This window comes from Phoxinus phoxinus (genome assembly GCF_949152265.1).
Source record: "Phoxinus phoxinus genome assembly, chromosome: 20".
NCBI classification, from domain to species: domain Eukaryota; kingdom Metazoa; phylum Chordata; class Actinopteri; order Cypriniformes; family Leuciscidae; genus Phoxinus; species Phoxinus phoxinus.
Genome location: NC_136895.1, coordinates 9641057 through 9664407, shown reverse-complemented (window position 1 = coordinate 9664407; position 23351 = coordinate 9641057). Strand labels below are relative to the sequence as shown.

General features: G+C 39.4%; 1 protein-coding gene and 1 long non-coding RNA gene across 4 annotated transcripts in view; one reads left to right on the top strand and one right to left on the bottom strand.

Moving 5' to 3' along the window:
• LOC306988275 (CD276 antigen homolog) overlaps positions 1-23351 on the bottom strand; it is a 169308-nt gene that overhangs the window by 55574 nt on the left and 90383 nt on the right. The window contains exon 1 of one of the 2 annotated variants that reach the window (XM_079593088.1): positions 843-919. The exons of the other annotated variant lie outside the window; for it this stretch is intronic. The gene's annotated coding sequence lies outside the window, so the exon portion shown is untranslated. Of the gene's footprint in view, positions 1-842; positions 920-23351 lie in introns of those variants that run through there. 2 annotated transcript variants of the gene reach the window in all.
• Positions 2492-6681, top strand: LOC306988480. Of its 2 annotated transcripts, none has more exons than XR_013795416.1 (8): positions 2492-3630; positions 4382-4455; positions 4600-4677; positions 4754-4827; positions 4914-4997; positions 5148-5366; positions 5533-5692; positions 5781-6681. It is a non-coding gene; the product is annotated as an uncharacterized lncRNA (long non-coding RNA). The 2 variants fall into 2 exon arrangements; XR_013795417.1 differs by having other exon boundaries at positions 4754-4831.

Below are 23351 nucleotides of genomic sequence, written 5' to 3'. Positions count from 1 at the left end.
AAAAATAAGCGGTACATTACCATTTATTGAACAAGTCTATGCTTCCTACATACTGTATTTGTACTACAGCAGTAGAAAAACAATAATTTAGCCATTTTAGTTGCTTTTTTAGCCCTAAAAGCATGGAATGTAAAAATGAGACGTTTTCTTTTTTTACCAGTATCTGATAGTAAAGGGAAAAATGCTTGGAGAGTCTGCTGGAATAGCATGACTAGCATGTTTGAACTTGTAGGGTACAACTGGGCTATAGGCACATCTCAAGGAAAACATGCTTTTCGTTAGTCAGTTAGTAGAGGTACGAATTTTGTCATTATTTTTAGTTTATTTTGGTAGGATATTTAGTTTTGTTCTTCATTTGGTATGATTCAAACACACACCTAATTATTTTCCAAATAAAGTTTTGTTAAGCCTTTATCTGCTGTGGTTTATCTATTTTCATTTTGTGTCTTCTTGTTGCATTAATATTTGTTATTTCTTTCCCTAACCATAGACTTGGGTAGGAATGTAACATATTTGTATTATAAATACATTCAATCGGTTACAAAACTAACATGCAACTCAGAAGGGGCGCGCCAACACAATGCGATCTCAACCACACACTTGTCACAAATGCCCAACATCAAATGCAGCCTTACCACCATAAAATGTCCACAACACCACAAAATTACTTATAGCCTATACCGTTGAAAACACATGATTCTGGCCACATAATATACAACATCAACGTTAAAAGCGACATGTTTAATGTGACACTCAAAAAGAGAGAAAAGGAGATATGTGAGAAATAAAATATAACCATAAATGCAATGAACTATTAAAAAATTATTAAGATAATTACCTACCTAACTGTGACTGGAACTGATGTTTAAATGATAGATCATGTGCATAAACCACCGTAACTGATACTCCCACAAGAATCACTTCCTTAGACCATTCCAGTACAAATGGTCCCTCCCACACAATGGTAAAGGTCTGTTTACATGCCATATCAGTTCAGTGGTTTTATAAGTGACATATAAAGAGTATTTTCTGTCAAGTCATGGCTGGGTCACATTTCACACCAGAATCAGAAAGAAAGGCACATTAAGATCATTTGCCATTAACTACACCTCAATCTAGATGCTCACAAGTTGTAAGAAAAAATAATTAATTAATTAATCTTTTCCCACACACTTTCCTCAGTTGTTTCGCTCGTGCAGTTTCAGGTCCTTTTCATGCGTTCCCACATGGGAAAAATAAAACGCACAATGTGTTCCACATCTCCTTCTACTTCCTCAAAGTTTATTGGTCAGCTCAGCTTAAATAATCTGCTTATTATTGTAATCACATGAAAGACATGGAAACATGACATGAACAAACCTAAAACGTGACATGGATATTCATTTATCATAGAAAAAAACTTGTACTTCTGTTTACCATGTATGTGTTTTTACCTCAAAAGCATATTTGTGGAAGTTTTACTCTTTAGAAGACTGAAATGTGTCAACTTCAACACAATTGAAGATTATGTAAATTATGTTTGCTGTAAGTGCTTCAGATAACTTGTTACATTTCCATGCATATCAGTCAAAATCGAACCCTTACATGTACGGCACGACCTCAGGGCCTGAAACTTTTATTTGTCCCCTTACATTTAAGAGTTCCCTGTAAACAATCATCCTCTCTAAAATACTTTTTTCATAAGCATTGTATATCGAGTGGCACAAAACTAGAAAGTCTAATTTCAAAACATTGCAAAATACTTGGTCCACACCAGAGGTGGGTAGTAACGAAGTACATTTACTTCGTTACATTTACTTGAGTATTTTTTGGGGAAAATTGTACTTTTAAGAGTAGATTTAAATGTGGGTACTTTTTACTTTTACTCGAGTACATTTCTAATAAAAAAACGGTACTTTTACTTCGTTACGTTGAGCGACGTTCCTCTCGTTACTTTATTTTAATGCAATACGTGTTGTTAAATGCGTAGTTTATTCCAAGCGCGCTGTATCTTTTTTCTGGGCATGAGCGATGCTCAATTCACAAATGAATCACTCTTTTGAGTCGATTCTGTTCAAAGACTTCATCAAACAAGTGGGCAGATCTGTCTAAATCGGTTCGCGAATCAGTTTGTATGATCTGTTCAGTTTCCTACACGCACTGAATCGTCTGAAGCGCTTTCAATTCACACTCGACTCGGAGTCGTAACAGGAAGATTTAAGAACATTAAGAAAGCTGGATGAAGTGGCTGTGGACCTACAGTACAGTCAAGTGAAAGCAAATCTGCAAATGCATAATCTTTGCCAGCGATGAAGATCTCTATTATCTTCGTATGCTGAGGACGATATATCCTGTGGAACGATATTCGATTTAATTTCATTCAGGTAATACATTTTACAACCAAACAGATTATTACAATATGATAGCACTACTTCAAAGTATGACATTACCCGTTTTTTTGGACATAGGCCTATACCCCAGATAGCAAAAAATATCCACACGGCTTCTTTTTGCCGCCGGCCCTAAGCTGTCGGCTATAGGTGCGTCCCGCTGGCGGGGATACAACGTTTGCCGCCGAATACGTCACTCCCATTTTATGCGAGATGCCGCCGCCGAATAGCCGGCGGGCCGACTGCTTCATTTTCTCTGGCGGTTGCCTCCGTCTAATGGACCGCGGCCAGCTGGCGGCAAGCCGCTTTGAAATACAGATTTCTACTCTCAAATCGACCAGCCATGTTGCAAACGCATGTTGGGAGTTAGTGGAACTGACAGCATTTTAACTACTTTTCACATTTGAAGCGATTATAAAATCATAATAGCCTAAATTATAGCTTTTTTTTTTTTTTGCTCCAAAGCCATTAGGGTTTAAATCCTGACTCTTGATTCCATAAGGTAAGGTTTAGGAAATTACATTTAAATGACGTTGAAACTCTGAAGTGATTATATGTAAAATATATCAAATTATTTTATGCACTTAGGTGAAAATTGTTTACATTTCTTTGATTTATGCACAATTGAGACATGCACCAATAAACCAAAAATAATTCATTTTGTAAAACTTAAGTTACTTACTTACTTGCAATAAATAACTTTCTGATTCTGATTAGGTTTAAAATAGATATTTCATTCATGGTATGAACAATTTAGCAGAATAAATTGATGAAGTTAGACTTTTTACCAATGCCTGACTAATCAGTGAACAGTGAAATACATCTGCAACATGGCCAAAGGTATGGCCTACTTGATATATTTGTATTCATTTGCAAGTGCAACCATGGTAATATCAAAACCCTGTTTTGACCTGAAGGAAGGAAAAACTCTAAATTCTCCTCTGGCTTCAGAGCTGCGCTGATAGTTTTGTGAAATAGCTCCTGGCCCCGCCCCGCCCCTACTGTCGATGACGCACTGGAGCCACTGAGGCTAGCCCCTCCCGAGCACATTCGCAGCAGGTCGCCGCTCGCACCAAAAAGCTGGATGCCAACCGCCGTAAAATTGGAAAGAAGAAGAAGAAGAAGAAGAAGAAGAAGAAGAAGAAGAAGAAGAAGAAGAAGAAGAAGAAGGTCGCCGCTCAATCGCGAGTTACTGTCAGTATTTACTACGTTACAGCCTGCAGTTTGCTAACTAGCAAAGTCATCGACTACCATCGTTTAAGTAAGTACATGTTTTTGTGTAACGCAATAGCATGTTTACATTGTTTTTAGTTTATATATTTCAAATCTGTAACGTCATCTTTGTTCAGCCTTGTTTACGCAATGTTGCTAGTAACGTTACATGTAGAAATATAACTAGCTACAGTAACGTTAGGTGGCCAAAGCTTTAAAGTTGCATCTAAGTTTAACTTTTGGTGTTTTCTTATAAAAAATAACGATGTATAGGTAATTTAAATTATTTTGTTTGCCTGAACAATGCTGCTAGTCCAGTAACGTTAGCTAGAGGTGCTAGCAAGTGTTAGCTAGCACATGCTGTTTTTTAACTTTTGTTGAGGTTAAGCAATGTTGCTAGCCTAGTACACGTAGAAATTTTACATATAGAAAGACTAAGTTTAACTTCTGGTGTTTTCTAACAAAACAGAATGATGTATATAGGTGTTTTTAATTTATTTTTTTGTCCGAACAAATATGCGGCTAGTTCAGTTCACTACAGTGTAGCTACAGTGGCTAGCAAGTGTTGTGCTGTGTGTTACTGTACTGGATTTAAGGCTATTGTGATTTCTAATTCTGTACTTTTTATGTTTGAGGACAATTCTGTTTTCACTTTAATCACTAACGTACACTCAATGAATACATTTTATTTTTTAACAATTTCACTGTTCCACGTTTGGCTGATCAGTTTTGTCTCCCACAGCATAGCTACTGTATATTCCTAACGTTAACAATGCGGCTTTGTTCACATTTTCTTGCAGATACCTTGACCAGAGCATAACTGGTTATCTTCACCCATGAGACCTACTGTTGGACAATCGTTTTGGCTTTAAAGGTAAATGCTTCGTTAGTCACAATGTCTAGTTAGTGGGCCAAAAGGAGAAGGATTTTGCGCTAAACTAAGTGTTACATTTAAGTCCAATTCATTAAATGTATGCAATAACTTCGAACATATTTTTACGTCAATGATTATCAATAGGGGAAAGTAATCACTCCGTTATTGGTCCTTGGACTCCCCTGGCATCTTGTGTTCACCATGAAGTTTTCAGCTATGAAGGTATATTCTAGGCCTATGTCTTAATGGCCAGTGTTTTAACAGTATTGAAAATAGTGCCTTTTATTTTTTTATGTAGATTTCCAGAGACTCCGGAATGAAAACCGAGCCCTGAGGGAGGAGAACCAAGCTCTAAGGGAAAGCAATGCACGAGTAGGTGAGAACATCCACTCTTCTTAAATTTTACTTTTTTGTGTGTGATGTAGGTTCAAAACTATCATATGCCTTTAAATTTGTAGCTTCGGATGACAGTGGCTCACTTCAAGAGCAGGTGAAGCAAGTTGGGACAATGTTGAAGACGTTTGCTCGCACTGGGCAATCAGGTACAACTTGCAAACAACACCTGTAGTTGTTGGTTTAATTCCCACTGGGGCCACCTGTACATGTAGTAGACCTAGATAGTAATGTCATAGTTTAGTAGTTGAGGGACCAGGACTAACTATTTTATTCTATTATTCCGGGAACCCCTGTAGGTGCAGATCAGACCCTAATGCTGCGACGTCTTGGAGAGTTTGGCGATGTTGTGCCACATGGACCACAAAATGGACACTATGCTGCAACATTTCAGTGCCAATGTGTCTGTTGGAGAGTTATCTCTGCCAGGGGATCTGTTACTCCCCCTAGACACCCAGGAAAATTTGGCGTTGCTTGACGATAGTTTGAGGCAGGATAAAGAGCTCCAGGAACGATTTGTAAGTGTGCTGCTTTCGTTTATAACGCCGTAGGGTAATCTAAAAAGTCAAATTAAGATTGTACCCTGCATATTCTACAGTCTGAATCCACAGCCTGTCACATTTTATATTTAATTATGAGAAGCTTCAGAAAAATGTAATTTGTAACACTTTTTGGGATTTTCAGCTTCGGTTTTTGGCTATCTAATGTGGGAGGGACCTAAAGACAACAGTGTGGCGAATGCTTCAGAGTATATTCTCTAATCCGCTTTCCATTAATACAACCTGGACTGGTGTAGGGGATAAAGCATGTTTTAGAGACCTGTTCCTGAAGACCATTGTTCAAAGTAAGTTGAATATTTTTTTTTTATATTTAAGTAGATGTGTATGGCCTTATTCCATTTGAATGGCATGACACATCTGTATTTTCTACAGGGGCCATCCGGAAGAACCCGGCAACCCAGGATGCCACTGATGAGGCGGTCCAGGTTAATGTTACGCGTTACCTGAAAGGAGCATCTGACCGTGAAGGCGGAAAAAGGCGCCGCACAGCTGAGAGGGACCCACAGCCAACCCCTTAAACCTAGGCTGACTACTGACACCCCAGCATCACTGACAACTGTAACTCTTTCGTTATCCTGCAGTCAGTAACATCAAGAAGCGCCAGACTACTCACCCAATCCACACTGTTCACTGTGGAACTAACTTTATTTTTTTATTTTTTTTATTCTCCCCCTGACCCTGCATTACCAAGGATCTCAATTACTTTAAATACTATTTGCTGCTTATTTCATTTGTTACCGTGCTTAACTATTCTATTGTTAAATATAGCTTGCAAATGCTTGTGCCTCAGGTCAGCATTGTAGTTATAATGGTCTTTTCTACTACTGTTTTTACCTTAGTATTTTTATATATACATTTTATACATGTATATATACACGTCAAGTTTTGTTTATCACAGATACTAGAGACAGATCTTATTGCAGCACAGTGTAAATCTTGTGCCCCAGGTCAGCAATGCCATTATAATGGTATATTCTAGTCCAGAGCTTTACTCTAAATTATTAGGCTACCACTTATCCTATTGTTAGAAATGGCTTGAAAATGTGATGTTATATCTTGATTTATTTGCTATCCTGCACTTTCTTTGGTACCAAATATCCTCATTACTTGTTATAATGTTTACTGTAATTCTTTTCATCTTAGAGCTGACCTCTTTATATTATTAACAATTATTGCAAGTGCTATAATTTACTGGCAAGGCTGTTTTTTTTTACCAACATTTATTTGGAAACCTGCATGTTTTTTATCGTGTCTATATATATATATATATATATAATTTTATTATTTATATTTAAGTGATCTTACAAATTTTGTTTCAATGACAGTTACTGTACTTTGAAATGTGGAAATAAAACGTCAAATGTAAATTTGTCTGGTTTGATCAATCATTATCCTTGTTAAAACTGCATGCTATAAATATAAAAAATATATATTCAATAAGCGGCGGCAGATCGCTCAAACAGCGCTTGCCTCCGACGGGCCGCGGAAGGGCCGCCTTCGGTATAACGGTGGCGGAACGGCGGTTGGCCTGCGGGCCGGCCGCGGAACGAAGGCGGTAGGAAGGCGGCTGCCGCTTTTAAAAAGCGGCTGCCGCCAGCGGTGCGCCCGCAAACGTGTTTGCGATTACGCCATTCTGACGCTTCTACTGCCTCCGGAGCACCGCCGGTGGTCCGCCGACTCATTGCTATCTGGGACATTACTTTATACAATAAATAAGCTACCATTGTCCACATATGAAATGAACACCCGCCATCCCGCGGTAATGTGTGTGTATTGCGCAGTGGCGTGCGAACTCAACTTGAAAACGAATGCCTTTGCCTGCCTTAGACACTGTTGACCAGTTTAAACATGCATGCAGAAATATACATTTGATTAGCTACATTTTGGAGAACAGACAGAAGAAGATCCGTCGATGTGCGTTTGATCGTCGTTTGTGTTCAGATGTTCAGTAGCGGTCAGCGCGAGCACATGTGAAGAGTTTGAACTCTTTCTTCTCTGTGTCAATGTTTCCCTTTACATGCCTTTAAATGCAAAACTCTGCAGATTCACTATATTTCGACATTGTCTAATAATCCAACTGTAGTTGTATAAGTTAGGCCTACTATTATACAAACCAAAGGACAGGCAATGATTTTCGGGCTACAGATGGCAGAAATAATGCTTGTCTCTTCTGTTTTTGTGGCAAAGATAGCCTATCTAATTATGATAATAATAGTCATTTAAATAAAAAATATCTAAATAATATCATGTTTTATATATATATATATATCATAGGCCTATGATCCGAAGTAACTAACTATAGCTACTTGAGTAGTTTTCTCATTGGATACTTTTCTCATTGGATACTAATTATGATAATAATAGTCATTTAAATAAAAAATATCTAAATCATATCATGTTTTATATATATATCATATATATCGGCCTATGATCCGAAGTAACTAGTAACTAACTACTTGAGTAGTTTTCTCATTGGATACTTTTTTACTCTTACTCAAGTAACTATTAAGATTGTTACTTTTACTTTTACTTTGAGTAAATATTTCTAGAAGTACTTGTACTTTTACTTGAGTACAGTTTTTGGATACTCTACCCACCTCTGGTCCACACAATAAAATCAACAGTGTAATAGTTGACATCAGGGTTTGAAATTAACTTTTTCACTCACCAGCCAATTGGCTACTAAATTTTTGTTACCAGCCATTCAGAAGTTCTACTAGCCAAAACAAAAGTAGGGGAGAGCGGGGCACAACCTAACACATTTTGGTTTTGGCTCAATTATTTAAAAAATAATTAGGTTAGATTAATCTTTTTTTTTACACAAGAAACATACACATCTCTGCTACAAATGAACACTTAAAGTTTTTTTCTAGGACCTTCCATTTTCGTACAGTTGCACTGAAAGTGACAGAAGTGCAAATGTTACAACTTACCCCATACGCGGGGTTAGTTATACCAGACAGAGGGGTTAGTTGTAACACTTGTGTGTAACACATAATTCAGTACTATTTTATCTGTATAGTTTGATATTGTTTGTACATCTGTATAGATAGATATCCATACATCCATCCATCATCCAATCATCCTTCTATTATGGATCAATATCATGGATAGAGATATAGGAAAGGGCTGAACAGTTTTGCATGCAAAATAATTATTATTAATAATAGTAACAGTAATAATAATAATAAAAACAAACTTAAAATCACATTTTAAAGTGTTTATTACATGAAAACAGGCAATATTTTTAATAAATAAACAAGTGATCAATATAGTAAACAAATCCCATAGCCTACAATATTGTGAACACTTGGCGGCTTAGTTGTAACACTGTGCTACAACTAACCCTGCTGTGTAAAAAATATTTTAAACCTAGCTAACAGTTGCTAGGAGTTGCTGACATGTTTTAAAATGGTGCCATGTTTTAGCCAACAAGACAGTGATTAAGGCAATATAAAGTTAGATTTGGTGACGTACACACACAACTCAGAAACAGAAAAATACGTATGATGAAAAAAAATACTTAGATGGTGTCAAAACACTCTTTGTCCCGTATCTTCACAAAATATAATCAAAACTTTTCAAAAATCCACGGGAGACCGTCTTCTGGCAGCGCGTGACCCTGAGTAACTACGTAAAAGGTCCGTGTTACATTTAGCCCCGCGTTAGGTTGTGCCCCGCGCTCCCCTATCATTAATAAATCAGATTATCAAAGCCACATTTAAATATACAGTCATGGCCAAAATTGTTGGCACCCCTGGTAAATATGATCAAAACTGGCTGTAAAAAATAAATCTGCATTGTTTATCCTTTTTATCTTTCATTCAAAAAATTGCCAAAATTCTAACCTTTCATTGAAGCAAGAGAATTGAAAGTGGGGCTAAATCACATTATGAAATAAATGTTTTTCTCCAAAACACGTTGGCCACAATTATTGGCACCCTTTTATTAAATACTTTTTGCAACCTCCTTTTGCCAAGATAACAGCTCTGAGTTTTCTCCTATAATGCCTGATGAGTTTGGAGAACACCTGACAAGAGATCAGAGACCATTCCTCCATACAGAATCTCTCCAGATCCTTCAGATTCCCAGATCCATGTTGGTGCTTCTTCTCTTCAGTTCAGCCCACTCATTTTCTATAGGGTTCAGGCCAGGGACTGGGATGGCCATTGCAGATCTTGGTTTTGTGCTCAATGACCCATTTTTGTTTTGATTTTGATATTTGTTTTTGGATCACTGTCCTGTTGGAAGATCCAAACATGGCCCGTTATAAGATTTCTAGCACAGTCTGTTAGGTTTCGATTTTTTATCTGTTGGTATTTGGTCCAATCCATGATGCCATGTATCTGAACAAGATGTCCAGGACCTCTGGCAGAAAATTAGGCCCACAGCATTAAATATACAGCAGAGTATTTCATTTTACACATGGGGTACTTTTTTATCCCTGTGTGCACCAAACCCATCTTAAGTGTTTGCTGCCAAAAAAGCTATTTTTTTGTTTCATCAGACCATAGAACCCGTCCCGTTTGAAGTGCCAGTCGTGTCAGGTACTTTTCAAACGTTCTATGGCCAGAGGAACCAAAAAAATAGCTTTTTTGGCAGCAAACACTTAAGATGGGTTTGGTGCACACAGGGATAAAAAAGTACCCCATGTGTAAAATGAAATACTCTGCTGTATATTTAATGCTGTGGGCCTAATTTTCTGCCAGAGGTCCTGGACATCTTGTTCAGATACATGGCATCATGGATTGGATCAAATACCAACAGATAAAAAATCGAAACCTAACAGCCGGGGCTAGAAATCTTATAACGGGCCATGTTTGGATCTTCCAACAGGACAGTGATCCAAAAACAAATATCAAAATCAAAACAAAAATGGGTCACTGAGCACAAAACCAAGATCTGCAATGGCCATCCCAGTCCCTGGCCTGAACCCTATAGAAAATGAGTGGGCTGAACTGAAGAGAAGAAGCACCAACATGGATCTGGGAATCTGCAGGATCTGGAGAGATTCTGTATGGAGGAATGGTCTCTGATCTCTTGTCAGGTGTTCTCCAAACTCATCAGGCATTATAGGAGAAAACTCAGAGCTGTTATCTTGGCAAAAGGAGGTTGCAAAAAGTATTTAATAAAAGGGTGCCAATAATTGTGGCCAACGTGTTTTGGAGAAAAACATTTATTTCATAATGTGATTTAGCCCCACTTTCAATTCTCTTGCTTCAATGAAAGGTTAGAATTTTGGCAATTTTTTGAATGAAAGATCAAAAGGATAAACAATGCAGATTTATTTTTTACAGCCAGTTTTGATCATATTTACCAGGGGTGCCAACAATTTTGGCCATGACTGTATCTATTATTAAATCTTATTCTGAATCATTGAACTGCCTTCAGCCTTATGACAGCCATTCACTGTTCACACATACCATTACCATTAAAATAAAATAAAACAATATTCTCTGTGAGCATTTTGTGAGCGTTTTGTTGTAAACTCCAAATATAGCTCACTCCAAAATTAATGTTTAAATGTAAACGTTGATTTAGCAGACAGGCTGTCAATTCATGCTGTCAAGTCAGTATTGACCGCAAATGTTTATTTAAGGAAAGCCACGAGTTTATCTGCACATAGCAATAAAGATGCTATAGGGTGCTTTTTGCGCTAAAGTCTTGGACGTGCTGTATTAATGAGTCGGAGAAAGTGGCCTCTTAATTGTCTCCTAGGACTCCACGTTTGTCACAGTGTCTGGTTGTGTTTCCCTGGGTTATCACTAGAGGTCCTCGTTCTCACGGTGTCATTCACATTAGACTACAATACAATTCCCATCATCCTGTCTGTCACTGAGTGGTCATTGTGTTCAGCTGTTCCTCGTCACCTCGTTTAGCACTTGTGTATATACCCTGTCAGTTTCAGTGTTTGTCACCGAGTCCTTGTTTAATGTCTCCACACTTCGGAATTGATTTTGTGTTTCCTGGTCTGTGTATGTTCTTGCCCAATAAATATCATTGCCTTTGGATCTCTAATTCCCTGTGTGTGTGTGTCGTGACAACGTTGACCTAGTTAACACACCGTACAGGCAAAAGTTCACTTCAAGAATTAACAAAGTGGCATCAAGGGGTTTGAATTAAAGGACAAATTTGGTATTTTACATTTAAAGCCCTGTTTTCAGATCGTTTCTGATGAAATAGAACGGTTAAGTTTAAAATTTGGACACATGCTGCTGTCCCGAGAATTTTCGTTTTCTTTCGCTTTCCGCCCCACCTCCACAATGGCACAATAGGTGCACAGGAATCATCTTTCCTAAAACGCATTAAACTTTTGTTTACCCCTGAGTGGTCAGGGGTGTTCACTGATATGCTCACACAAAAATCGCTGCAAAAGATGCTTTCCAACAGGTGTTTTACCATTCCTTGTAAAACTGTTGACCTATTTTTTTCAAACGCCTCACACCCATTCTTCCGTTGAGAGCTTGAATAATAGACACTCTAGCCTAGTGGGTGGCGGTAATGCACCTTGTCTTGATAGACTGCAAAAGACTACAGAAAGAATACAAACAACCCCATTTCCGTTTCCGGCTTCATCAGAAACGATCTGAAAACTGGGCTTTAAGTGTAAAATACCGAACTTGTCCTTTAAGGTATTTGGGGGGGAAAACACGGAGAAAACGGAAAGGCGATCTAGGCTATATTTTTATGAAGCAAAATACTTTTTTCAAGCCACAAAAACCAAATGGTAAATGCACAATACACAATCTTTCAGCCGAGGATGAAGTCAATACGTACATATATTTGTCCCAAATCTTTACATTTTAAATGAAAAATGTGAGTGACGCTGTGCAGCATTATTTTGAACAGCCGATGTCGTAGTTGGGCGCGCACTGTTAATGTTCGAATTTTTAAGACATGGTGCTGCGCATCGCTTCTCTCAGTGTGCGACCCTCTTCACCCTTTGTTTTGCTAATGTTTGAGGCTTCTTTTAGGGGAAGGGCTCTGATAGTGGGGCTGTACAAAGTGATAAAACAATTTATGAATCATAACCCGCCAAATTGGCACGGTTATATGTTGATATGCGTTACCCGCCATGGTCAATTTTCACCTGCATTTCACCCGCGGGTTGGGGGATGTTCATTTCAAAACTGTAGGAAACTTTTTTTCCTTCATCAAAGCAGAGACCAAGAGACGTTGGGATCACGTTGAAGCAGAAGTTATTCTTTATTGAGCGTTGCTGCAGTCCGTCCAACAAAATCTAATCTAAAAGTAACTTTACATGGTATCTTATAGGCATTTTAGGAGGAGGGACTTCTGGGGGTGGAGACATTCAAACAAAGCATACAAAAGTAGGGAGGAGTTGATTCTATCAAGCAAAAACCGGTTTGGCAGGTTATCTGGCTTGCTCAAGAGAAACCGAGCCAATCAGCATAACACTCTATTGCATTGCTAATCCAATCAGCATAATGATTCAACGTCTGGGCCAGGGGCTCCGAAAGCCATTTGTAGAACAAAAGGCAAATGGGCTTGGGCTCCGATGGGCTCGGGCAAACGGGCTCCGAAAGCCATTTGCAGAACAAAAGGTGAGAGTCTCAATGATCTGACTAATTTAACTTACAATGGAAAGAAAACAGGTCTGGCCGGAATCTCTTGCATAACAGCTGCTAAACTTTCTCAGTTTATATTGGAATCTAAATTAAAACCTCAAATGCTAAAATCAGTATTCTTCACCATGATGTTTATGTAAGGAAGCATTTCTGAAATAGATTCTTAAAATGTGTTATTCTTCACCTGGTGCAATATAGGATTTAAGTTTCTTGAATATCCTTTATTTTAGTCAAAATCTTAGTAAATCCTTCTGAAGTATTGTGGTTTGAATGAAAGTACAGCACATGCTGTATCACCATAGCACCCCATAGCAAAGTGACATTGATACAGGGTTGCATTTTGATCTAAACCATAATTTTGGTTGAGAATGAAATTTCAGTGTTTAATGGATATTGGATCAGCATTGGAAAGCTGATAAAAACCGTCAGCACACATGGATGGAGACAGTGACATTGAACTAACTTGATTTGATGACCACGATGGACCACGATGATTAGCAATTTCAACCACTTTAGCCGATTTGCTCTAATCCCTTGGGGGCTTGGTTCAGGGGTGGGCCTTCATGATTTTAGCAAGCCTGATGAAAGATGCTTGAAAACACCCATTGTAGTTTGAAAATGCCCACTGATTGGTAAACACCAATTTTGGTTTTGCAGGTGCATAGTAGTCTAATTGATTCTTCCTCATTAGAGAGAAAACCCATCCTATGCAGAAGTTTGGTTTGTTGATCAACCCAACATACTTGCAAGACTTCTCTTGCACAATTTCAAACAATGGTTTGGCCAGTGTGCTAAAAGGTGTCTAGGGTGTGTTCCAGAAGCGGTTGGCAACACTGGATAATGACTGGAGTGCCGATGGAAGGAAGTTACCATAGTTCAGGTACTGCTGATGCACAGAGATTTGATTCTCGGCCATTTGCAATGCCTGAGACTCAAAATCAATTTGGCCAAGAGCAAACTAACACCCAGCCAGAATGTGGTCTTTCTGGGCACGGTTATGGTTTCTACAACTATGAGAGCGCGTCTCACAGCAGAGAGTTTCAGAAACTTCTCGGTCTCATTACCACCGCATCTCCAGTACTCCAGATGGGACTACTGCATATGCGCCCGCTGCAGCACTGGCTCAAGCGCCGCGTACCAGCCCATGCTTGGGGGTCGGGCAGCATGCGCGTTACGGTGAATCACAGCTGTTTGCGTACTCTGATTCCCTAGGCAGGATCAAAGCTGGTACCAAGAGGGTGTGACCATGGGAGTGGCCTCCAGATGGAAAGTGGTCTTCACAGATGCCTCCAACCAAGGTTGGGGTGCTTTGCACGAGGGCAAGCCCACATGCGGCCTCTGGTCAAGCACGGAGCGGACATCAACTGCCTGAAAATGGCAGCAGTTTGTTTGACCCTGAAAGCATTTCTGTCTGACCTCAAAGGACACCACGTCTTAGTCCGCACGGACAACACGTCGGTGGTGTCATACATCAATCGCCAGGGCGGTCTCAGGTCGGGACACCTGTACTCCATGGCGAGATATCTGCTTATGTGGGTACAACCCAACTTGAGCTATCTTAGAGCAGCACATTTCCCGTGCATTCGGAATATGGGTGCGGATATGGCCCAGCTGCCCTCTGTATGCGTTTCCCCCCATTTCCATGATCCCCCAGGTCATCAAACGGGTGAGAGAGAGCGGATGCCCAGTCCTCCTGGTGGCACCTCTCTGGAAAACCAGACCTTGATTCCCAGAGCTGGTTCAAATGGTGGACGAAGTCCCATGGCCTGTCCCTCTGAGGAAAGATCTCCTCACACAGGCGAACGGGACGATCTGGCACCTTCGTCCCGAATTATGGGCCCTACATGTGTGTGGCTCATCAACGGGTACCCCGGGACCTCCACGAGAAGGTTCTGAACACAATTTCTGAGGCTAAAGCCCTGTGTACCAGGCGCCTCTACGTTTCAAAGTGGTCAGTGTTCTCCAGCTGGTGCTCAGACACTTTGAACCTCAGTCATGCAAGTTATCAGTGATACTCTCCTTACTACAAGAGCTGCTGGACACGGGTCGCTCCCCGCAAGTATATGTGGCAGTCATAGCAGCTCATCATGCTCCGGTGGCTGGCCAATCACTGGGAAGGAATGACTTGGTTGTGCGGTTTCTGAAGGGAGATAGGAGGATGAATCCTCCCAGACCTCCCTCTGTACTGCCGTGGGACCTCTCCATGGTCCTTAGGGACCTGAAGGGTCCGCCATTTGAATCGCTTCAGTCGGTTGACCTCAAACCGCTTTCGCTAAAGACCACTCTCCTGTTGGCACTGGCGTCTATTAAGCGAGTGGGAGATTGCTCTCTGTGAGCCCCTCTTGTTTGGAGTTTGGTATAGGTGACTCTAAAGTCACTCTGAAAACCAAACATAGCTATGTGCCCAAGGTGCTCTCTACACCATTTAGTGCACAAGTGATTTCATTGTTGGCTCTTCCGCCTTCTGATGGGGACGGGGAAGTCTATTTACTCTGCCCTGTCAGGGCTCTGAAAGTCTATTTGGAGTGCTCCGCATCCTATAGGCAGTCAGAACAGCTCTTTGTCTGCTTTGGTGGCTGGTCCAAGGGGGCTCCTGTCACGAAGCAGAGACTGTCCAAATGGATAGTGGATGCCATATCATTGGCATACACCTCTGTGGGCCAGGGTTGCCCTATAGGCACTAGCGCCCATTCCACTAGAGGTATGGCTAACCTTCCCTTCCCTAGAGCTAACCTTCCCTGCAGGCGAAGGTCCTTTCTGTATGATTAAGACTCGACTAGTCTGGTCTTGTTCATATATTTAAGTCACTGTTCATAAGCACACTATCTCTTACCATGAACCAGCCCTGGCAGTTTTGGTCCCGTATACATGTATTAGACCCGAGGGTTCTGGTCTATTGAGAAGTTATTATTATTATACATTTTATTTATAGGCGCCTTTCTTGACACTCAGGGTCACCTTTCATCATCATCAACAACAACAACAACAAAATTTAAAAAACAATGAGATACAATACAATTAAAAGATAGTGCAGTTATGGCCAAAGGGAATAAGCTATTCTAAACAGATGAGTTTTGAGTTTGGATTTGAAAAGTGAGAGAGAATCAATATTACGGAGGTCTGGTGGAAGTGAATTCCAGAGCTGAGGAGCAGAGAAACTGAAAGCTCTACTCCCCATAGTAAACAAGGTGGACACGGGGAACGGTGAAATGAATAAAAGAAGAGGATCTAAGAGTACGTGTGTGTGTGGGTATATGGAGGAGATCAAAAAGATATGAAGGGGCTAGATTATGAATGACTTTAAAAGTAAGAAGTATTTTGTAGTTGATACGATAAATAATAGGGAGCCAATGCAGCTGTTGTAAGATAGGAGTGATGTGATGAATAGAAGGGGTGCGAGTAATGATACGAGCAGCTGAGTTTTGGACCAGTTGAAGTTTGTGAAGAGTTTTATGTGGGAGGCGAAACAAAAGGGAATTACAATAATCTAAACGGGAGGTGACTAAGCTGTGAACAAGAATGGCAGTGGAGTGAGGCGTGAGGAAAGGACGCAAACGGTTGATATTACGAAGATGATAATAAGCAGACCGGGTAACATCGAGTTTGTTTAATGTTGATTTTGTACCTATAAGAAGCAATTCTGTTTTATTGCTATTTAATTTAAGGAAATTTGATGTGAACCAGGATTTTATGTCAAGAAGGCAGTTAGTAAGGGAAGATGGTGGAAGTGTGGAATTAGGTTTAGTTGAAAGATAAAGCTGGGTGTCATCTGCATAGCAATGGAAATTAATCTGATGTTTACGGAAGATGTAACCAAGGGGAAGAAGATAAATAATAAACAGTAAGGGCCCCAGAACAGAGCCCTGTGGCACACCTGTTATGACAGGGACAGAATGAGAGGTGAATGATTTTAACGGAATAAACTGAGTGCGGCCTGAAAGATATGAATGAAACCAGTTATTAGTAATTCCAATAGAGGAGAGTCTGTCCAAAAGGATGGTGTGTGAAATAGTATCGAAGGCCGCACTCAAATCAAGCAGAAGAAGAATGGATAGTAAGCCAGAGTCAGCCGCTAGAAGAAGGTTGTTAGTGATTTCAAGTAATGCTGTTTCCGTGCTATGATAAGGACGGAAACCAGACTGGATTTGTTCATATAGATTATTGTAAGAAAGATGAGTATGGAGTTGAGCAGCAACTATTTTTTCCAAAATTTTGGAGATGAATGGAAGATTTGAAATAGGCCGGAAATTATTATAGTCATTGGGACCTAAACCAGGTTTCTTAAAGGATAATTCCGGTATTTAACACCTTGAGTCTATATTGTAGTTTGTTTTGGATGAACAAGAGTGGTAGACAACATTTTTTTGACAACGGTTCCTCTCTCGAGTTTTTGACTATAAAAGAATTGGCCATGGACCCATTTAACATTGGAGTCAATGGGCATGTCCGAAAATGTAATTAAAACAACCTTTAACATTATTTTTCAAAACTGTTAAACTCACCGAGTGATTTGTGATGTTAGTTGATGTTCCTGAACCAAAAAGTGTTGCGAAATACAGTTTCTGTCGTGTTTTATTCGTCATTTTGTAAAATCCCATTGTTGAAAAAATAGTTCTACTATAGCAAAATAAACGGATTGGAATCATATATTGCGACGATATATTGTTTATAATCATCAACGAACACCACTAACCACTCGGTGAGTTTAACAGTTTTGTAAACGAACATTATTGGCTGTTTTAATGACATTTTCGGACATGGCCATTGACTCCAATGTTAAATGGGTCCATGGCCAATTCTATTATAGTCAAAAACTCGAGAGGAACCATTGTCAAAAAAATTTTGTCCACCACTCTTGTTCATCCAAAACAAACTACAATATAGACTCAAGGTGTTAAATACCGGAATTATCCTTTAAGAATGGGAGTTACAGAAGCTGTTTTAAGAGAAGGAACAATTCCAATGGTAAGTGAATGATGTTAGTAATTAGGGGGGACAGAAAAGAAACAGTAGCTTTCACAAGCAGAGTTGGAAGGGGATCTAATCTGCAGGTTGAAAGTTTGGATTTTCAAATCAAGTTTGGATAATTTACTGAAGGTAGGGTAAATGCTGAGAGTAAACAGGTGGGAGCAAAGGAAACTGGGACAAATGAGTTCGGACCAGAAGTAGACATAAGGTGCTGGTGAATATGTTCGAAAAAAATTATAATATGGAATTACAAAAATCAGACGAATACAAATGAGGAGGAAGTGGATCCCGAGGTTTTATGAAGTTTGAAATGAGTGAAAAAAGGGCCTTTGAATTTTCTTCGCTTGAACTGATTAAACCACAATAATAGGTGGTTTTAGCTTTAGAAATCGAATCTTTGTAAAAAAAAGAATGTGATTTAAGTACATGTCCTTTTGCACAGTGAGATTCGTTTTCCTGTAAAGTCTTTCAAGTTGTCTTCCTTTTATTTTTAACTTTCTAAGAGTAGGATTAAACCAAGGTGCAAAGAGAGTAAATGAAACAGTCCTGGTTTTGAGTGGAGCAAGATTATTAAAGAGGTTATGAAGATTGTAGTTGTAGTGAGAGAGCAGTTCATCTGTAGTAGAAAAACTGTCAATACTGGGAAAACTGGTGATGCTAGAGGATAAAATGTCCAAGTTGATATCCTTAATATTTCGGAATGATATAATACGTGGGAGAACAGATTTGGAGAGTTAGAGATTAACAGTGAACGAGAGCAACATGTGATCAGAAAAAGGGAAAGAATCAGCTTTACAGTTGACAGGTGTAACACCTGAACAGCAGATTAAATCCAAAATATGTCCTTTATTATGTGTGGGAAAGTTTATGTATTGCTGAAGACTAGACTACTATCCAAACAGGATGTAAAGTCTTTGGTAAGAGTGTTGTCAACATTATCCATATGTATATTAAAATCCCCCAGGAGTAGTATATTTGATGAAAGTGTGGATAGGTGAGTCAGAAAGGCAGCAAGGTCATCAGTAAAATCCTTATTAGGCTTTGGTGGGCGGTACAATATAGAAACAATGGTGGGAATAGGTCCAGAAAGCCGACAAACAATAGCCTCAAATGAGTGACAGACAGGAGCATTGACAGGCGCTATCCTCCACTTCTCATGATAGATTATTGCGAGACCTCCCCCACGGCCAGAGTCACGTGATTGAGAGATGTAAACAAATCCCGGAGTAGAGGCATCCTTGAGTGAAATAAAGTAATTTGGCTCCTGCCACGTTTCTGTTAAACACAAAAAGTCAAACTTAGTCAACGAGGAGATCCTTCACAAGATGCTCCTTACTCGTAAGTGAGCGGATGTTAAGAAGACCAAAGTTGACAGAAGTGTTACTGATTTTGACAGCCGTGTTAGCCGACCTAGCTAGGCGGGCCAACACACTATGATCAGCACGGCGACCAGTATTCCTCAATGGGCATTGAGTAGTAGACCAGAAGGATTTTATGGAGTTGGATTTATCATACTGAAAGTTCCGACGAGAGCCACGGTGGATGTATTTCCGACGAGGCAGGTATATTATATCCGGGTGTGAAAACAGAGCTGGTGGTAGTGGATCGTCATGTAGATAAAAGCGGAACCTCAGAAGCTCAGCTGTAGAATACTGGAACAGTGCAGTCGATGAATGAGAAACCAAAGACAGAACAGTCCAGGCGAGCACAAGCCACACATAGTTAATCCACATAGTTGAAGGAAAACCGGAGAACCGGAGAGCAGCGGCAGAGCAGGTTCACTCAACCTCTGAAATGAATACGAAAAAAGTTGAATAATTTTAGTTGGTTAAAAAGTTATTGTTGGTATGAGCTCAGTGGCATTATTATATATCTGATTTAGACCCGACAGTGTCTGGTCTTATCAGTATATTATGCATATATACTAGTGTTGTCACGGTACCAAAATTTCAGTATTCGGTACCGATACCTGTGAAAATCACGGTTCTCGGTACCAATTTCGGTACCAAAGTTAATTTAGATTAAATTTGCATATATTAAAGTGTATATCCATTTGTTAGATAACATTAGATAAAATTACCTAACAATAGTTATACACTATTCTCCTTGGGGTAATTTAAAAATGTAGCCTACTAATACATTTTTAAAATCAAAAGTTGTATCTGTTCATGAACAATCAAGTGTTTGTATTAAATAACATTCACAAACATACATTAATGTTGTAAAAATATATTGTTCACTCAATGTGTTGATGTTAGATAAGGCATTAAGTAATGTTAATGAATGGTATCTTATTGTAGTGTTACCAACTAAACAGGAGATAAAACGTGTTTTGTTTGACTTGACTGTCCTTTTATTTAATCCGAAACTGCGTTCATATTTAAAAGGCCTTTTAAACTAGATACAACCGCACACGATACCACTTAAGGGGCCGTTCACATATCGCGTTTTATGCGCGTGCAAATTCGTTACTTCAAATGTAGGCGCGCGGCTTATAATAGAAGCATCTCAGCAGGTCATGTGACAAAAACCAGTGACCTTTCCGTAAAAACATGGACATGGAAAGCTCGGCCGAACAGCTGATCATAGCTGTACAGGGCAGCTTTTCTCATCTCAATGAATATATCTAGTAGTAAAGCTAATGCAAGGGCTAGAAATCAATTAATTCTTTGTTGATATTTCCTCGTCATCATGGAGAGCGCAGTTTGCACCGCTTTCTCCTTTCCACAAGCGTGTGCTTTCCCGTTGCGTCTGCCGTTGCTATGCAACCATGAACAGAGGTGCGCCTGGAAAACGAATTTGCACGCGCGAAAAAATGCGCTATGTGAACGGCTCATTCCTCCTTTCCTGTCAACAAGTGGATTCAGTGCCACCGCATTAGCAGCGCCGTGTCTCCATGTCGCCATGTCTCAGTGTGTTTATAAAGAGGACGCAACTGTGCACCTTTCGGACAGCGCATCAAGAACCGGAATAATCCGATACTTCGGTACCACCGGTACTTAAGAAAAGTTTTTTTAGTACCGAAATGGTACCGGGTCTTTTGACAACACTAATATATACTTATATATGGTATTCTGGCTTGCTTCGTGGACTCAGGGGTCCTGAGTTTCATGTTAGGCCAGTTACTTATGGTGCGGCGTTTTACATTGCATCCCCACTGCGTATAGCTATACAATACGAAGTAACCGTTCGAAAGGGAACTACTCGGTTACAAACATAACCTCAGTTCCCTGAGATAGGGAACGAGTATTGCGTAGCCTGCCGCACTATGTGACATGGCAAGTTTGTCGCTTCAGTTGTAATGGAGAATTCCGGCTCATTTTATAGGCTCTGCCACGCCCTGATGGAGGGTTCTGACGTATGCGCCAATCAGCTAACAGCCCGCCGACATACGCAGCACAGCCAATGAGTGAGCCAGTCTCTCACTGTCTAGCTGTGCAGCTGCAATGCGCTTTACATTTTAAGTTTTAATAAATCCGAGGAAATTAGTTCCCCCACTGCGTATAGCTACGCAATACTCATTCCCTATCTCAGGAAACTGAGGTTACATTAGTAACCGAGTAGTTTTATTAATTTGAAAGTTTCTGAATCATTTGGGAATAAAATATATAAATGACTTGATCATGATTACATATGATGTTCCTTTTCCTGTTCACACTCATGTGTGAATTGTGTTTTTTGCATAAATTATGATTGAGGCTATGTTTACACGGAAACGATCTGAAGAGAAAACGCAAAAGTGGCGTTGCGTTATCACTTTTTATACTGCGTTTAGACGAGCGTTATGAGGGGGAAATCCGCGTGCATATGGTGACGCAAAAGTGTGTGAAATTCTATGTAGTGTGCACTCCAGGCGGCCAGGTGGCAATGTGAAGCACTCAAAGTGAAAGAGCCGCTGACACTGTTTTTCATGTTTAATACGGTAAAGCTGCTGCTTTAACCCTCGGTGCTCTTCGCGTGTCGCTCAAAAATGACAGAATTTTGTATTTTATTTGTCAATGAAATTAATGCTATATTTTAGCTTGATAATGTTTTGTTATTTTCCTATACTGGCGCATGCCTGTGACGAAAACGCGTACAGTATGGCCTTCACTGTCTAGCAGACTTTTGCGTTTTTACCGTTTTTACCCTTTAAATGGGAATGCGATGGTGGAGCGTTTTTAAGATTTCCACTCTGGAGGGTGGTTTCACTTTTTTGCGTTTTTAAGCCCCAAAAACGAATTTTTAAGTTTACTATTGAAAAGCTAAAATGTTTTTAAAAATGTGACTGAACCCCAACACACAGACTTTCATTTTATTATGTCATATCAATTTTAGAATAGAAAATAATCACATACAATATCATAAACACATAATTTCTGTTATTTCTAAATCATTCCAAATGTACTTTTGGTGCTAAATGAGAGAATTCATACATAATTTATACTGCTGTAAATCAATAAGAACAAAGATATTATAGGACAGATTTAATGTAGGCTTATTTTATTAAAATAATAAATACATTAAAATAATCTAGGACACTTTACCTTTTACATTACATCTCTGTGTAAAAAAAACGTATACATTTTTTAAACTTAAGTGACACTTAATTGACACTATAATGTCAAGTGTTATTAAATTAATTCAATACAAGTTTGTGTGTCAATTTTCCACTCTTTCTATGAACCCTCTTTTTCTACAAAAATTAGTAACATTGCTTACTTACGGGCTGGTTTTCTGTTGCATCCCATGTAGGTTTTCTCTCAGTGTCACACTCATACTTAACAGCCTGTTTGCAAAGCCTGCTGTTCAATGTGACATTCACAAAACAATCCACACAGAAATGTGGGACACAATATACTGACAAGATCCATTATAAATAATGTATGCAACAGTGCGTCATTAGCAGCCGTCCGTCAGCTTTTATACCAGCTTTTATACCATCAACACCATAATGTTTTGGAACACAGACTTGAAAACAGTAGATATAATTACAGGTTGTTTATTTTGCAGAACAGAGCAGAATGATGAGAAGTGAATAGAGCAATGAGAGATCTCGATGACTTGAGATTAATGATAATGGAAGTCTCTGTCTAAAGGTGCAGGATATTTTAGATTATCCTTTTCCTAGGATCTAGGAAAAATCTAATTGTGATTAAACCAGAAAATCTCAATATTAGTAAACAAAAACAATTTCTAAAGCTAGGTCTTCTAAACATTAGAACGCTTACACCTAAGGCGGTTATTGTAAATGAAATGGTCACAGATAATAGCTTCGATGTACTTTGCCTTACTGAAACCTGGCTTAAATCGAATTATTATTTTGGCCTTAATGAGTCCACTCCACCAGGATACGGTTATAAGCATGAGCCCTGTCTGATTGGTCGTGGCGGCGGTGTTGCGAATC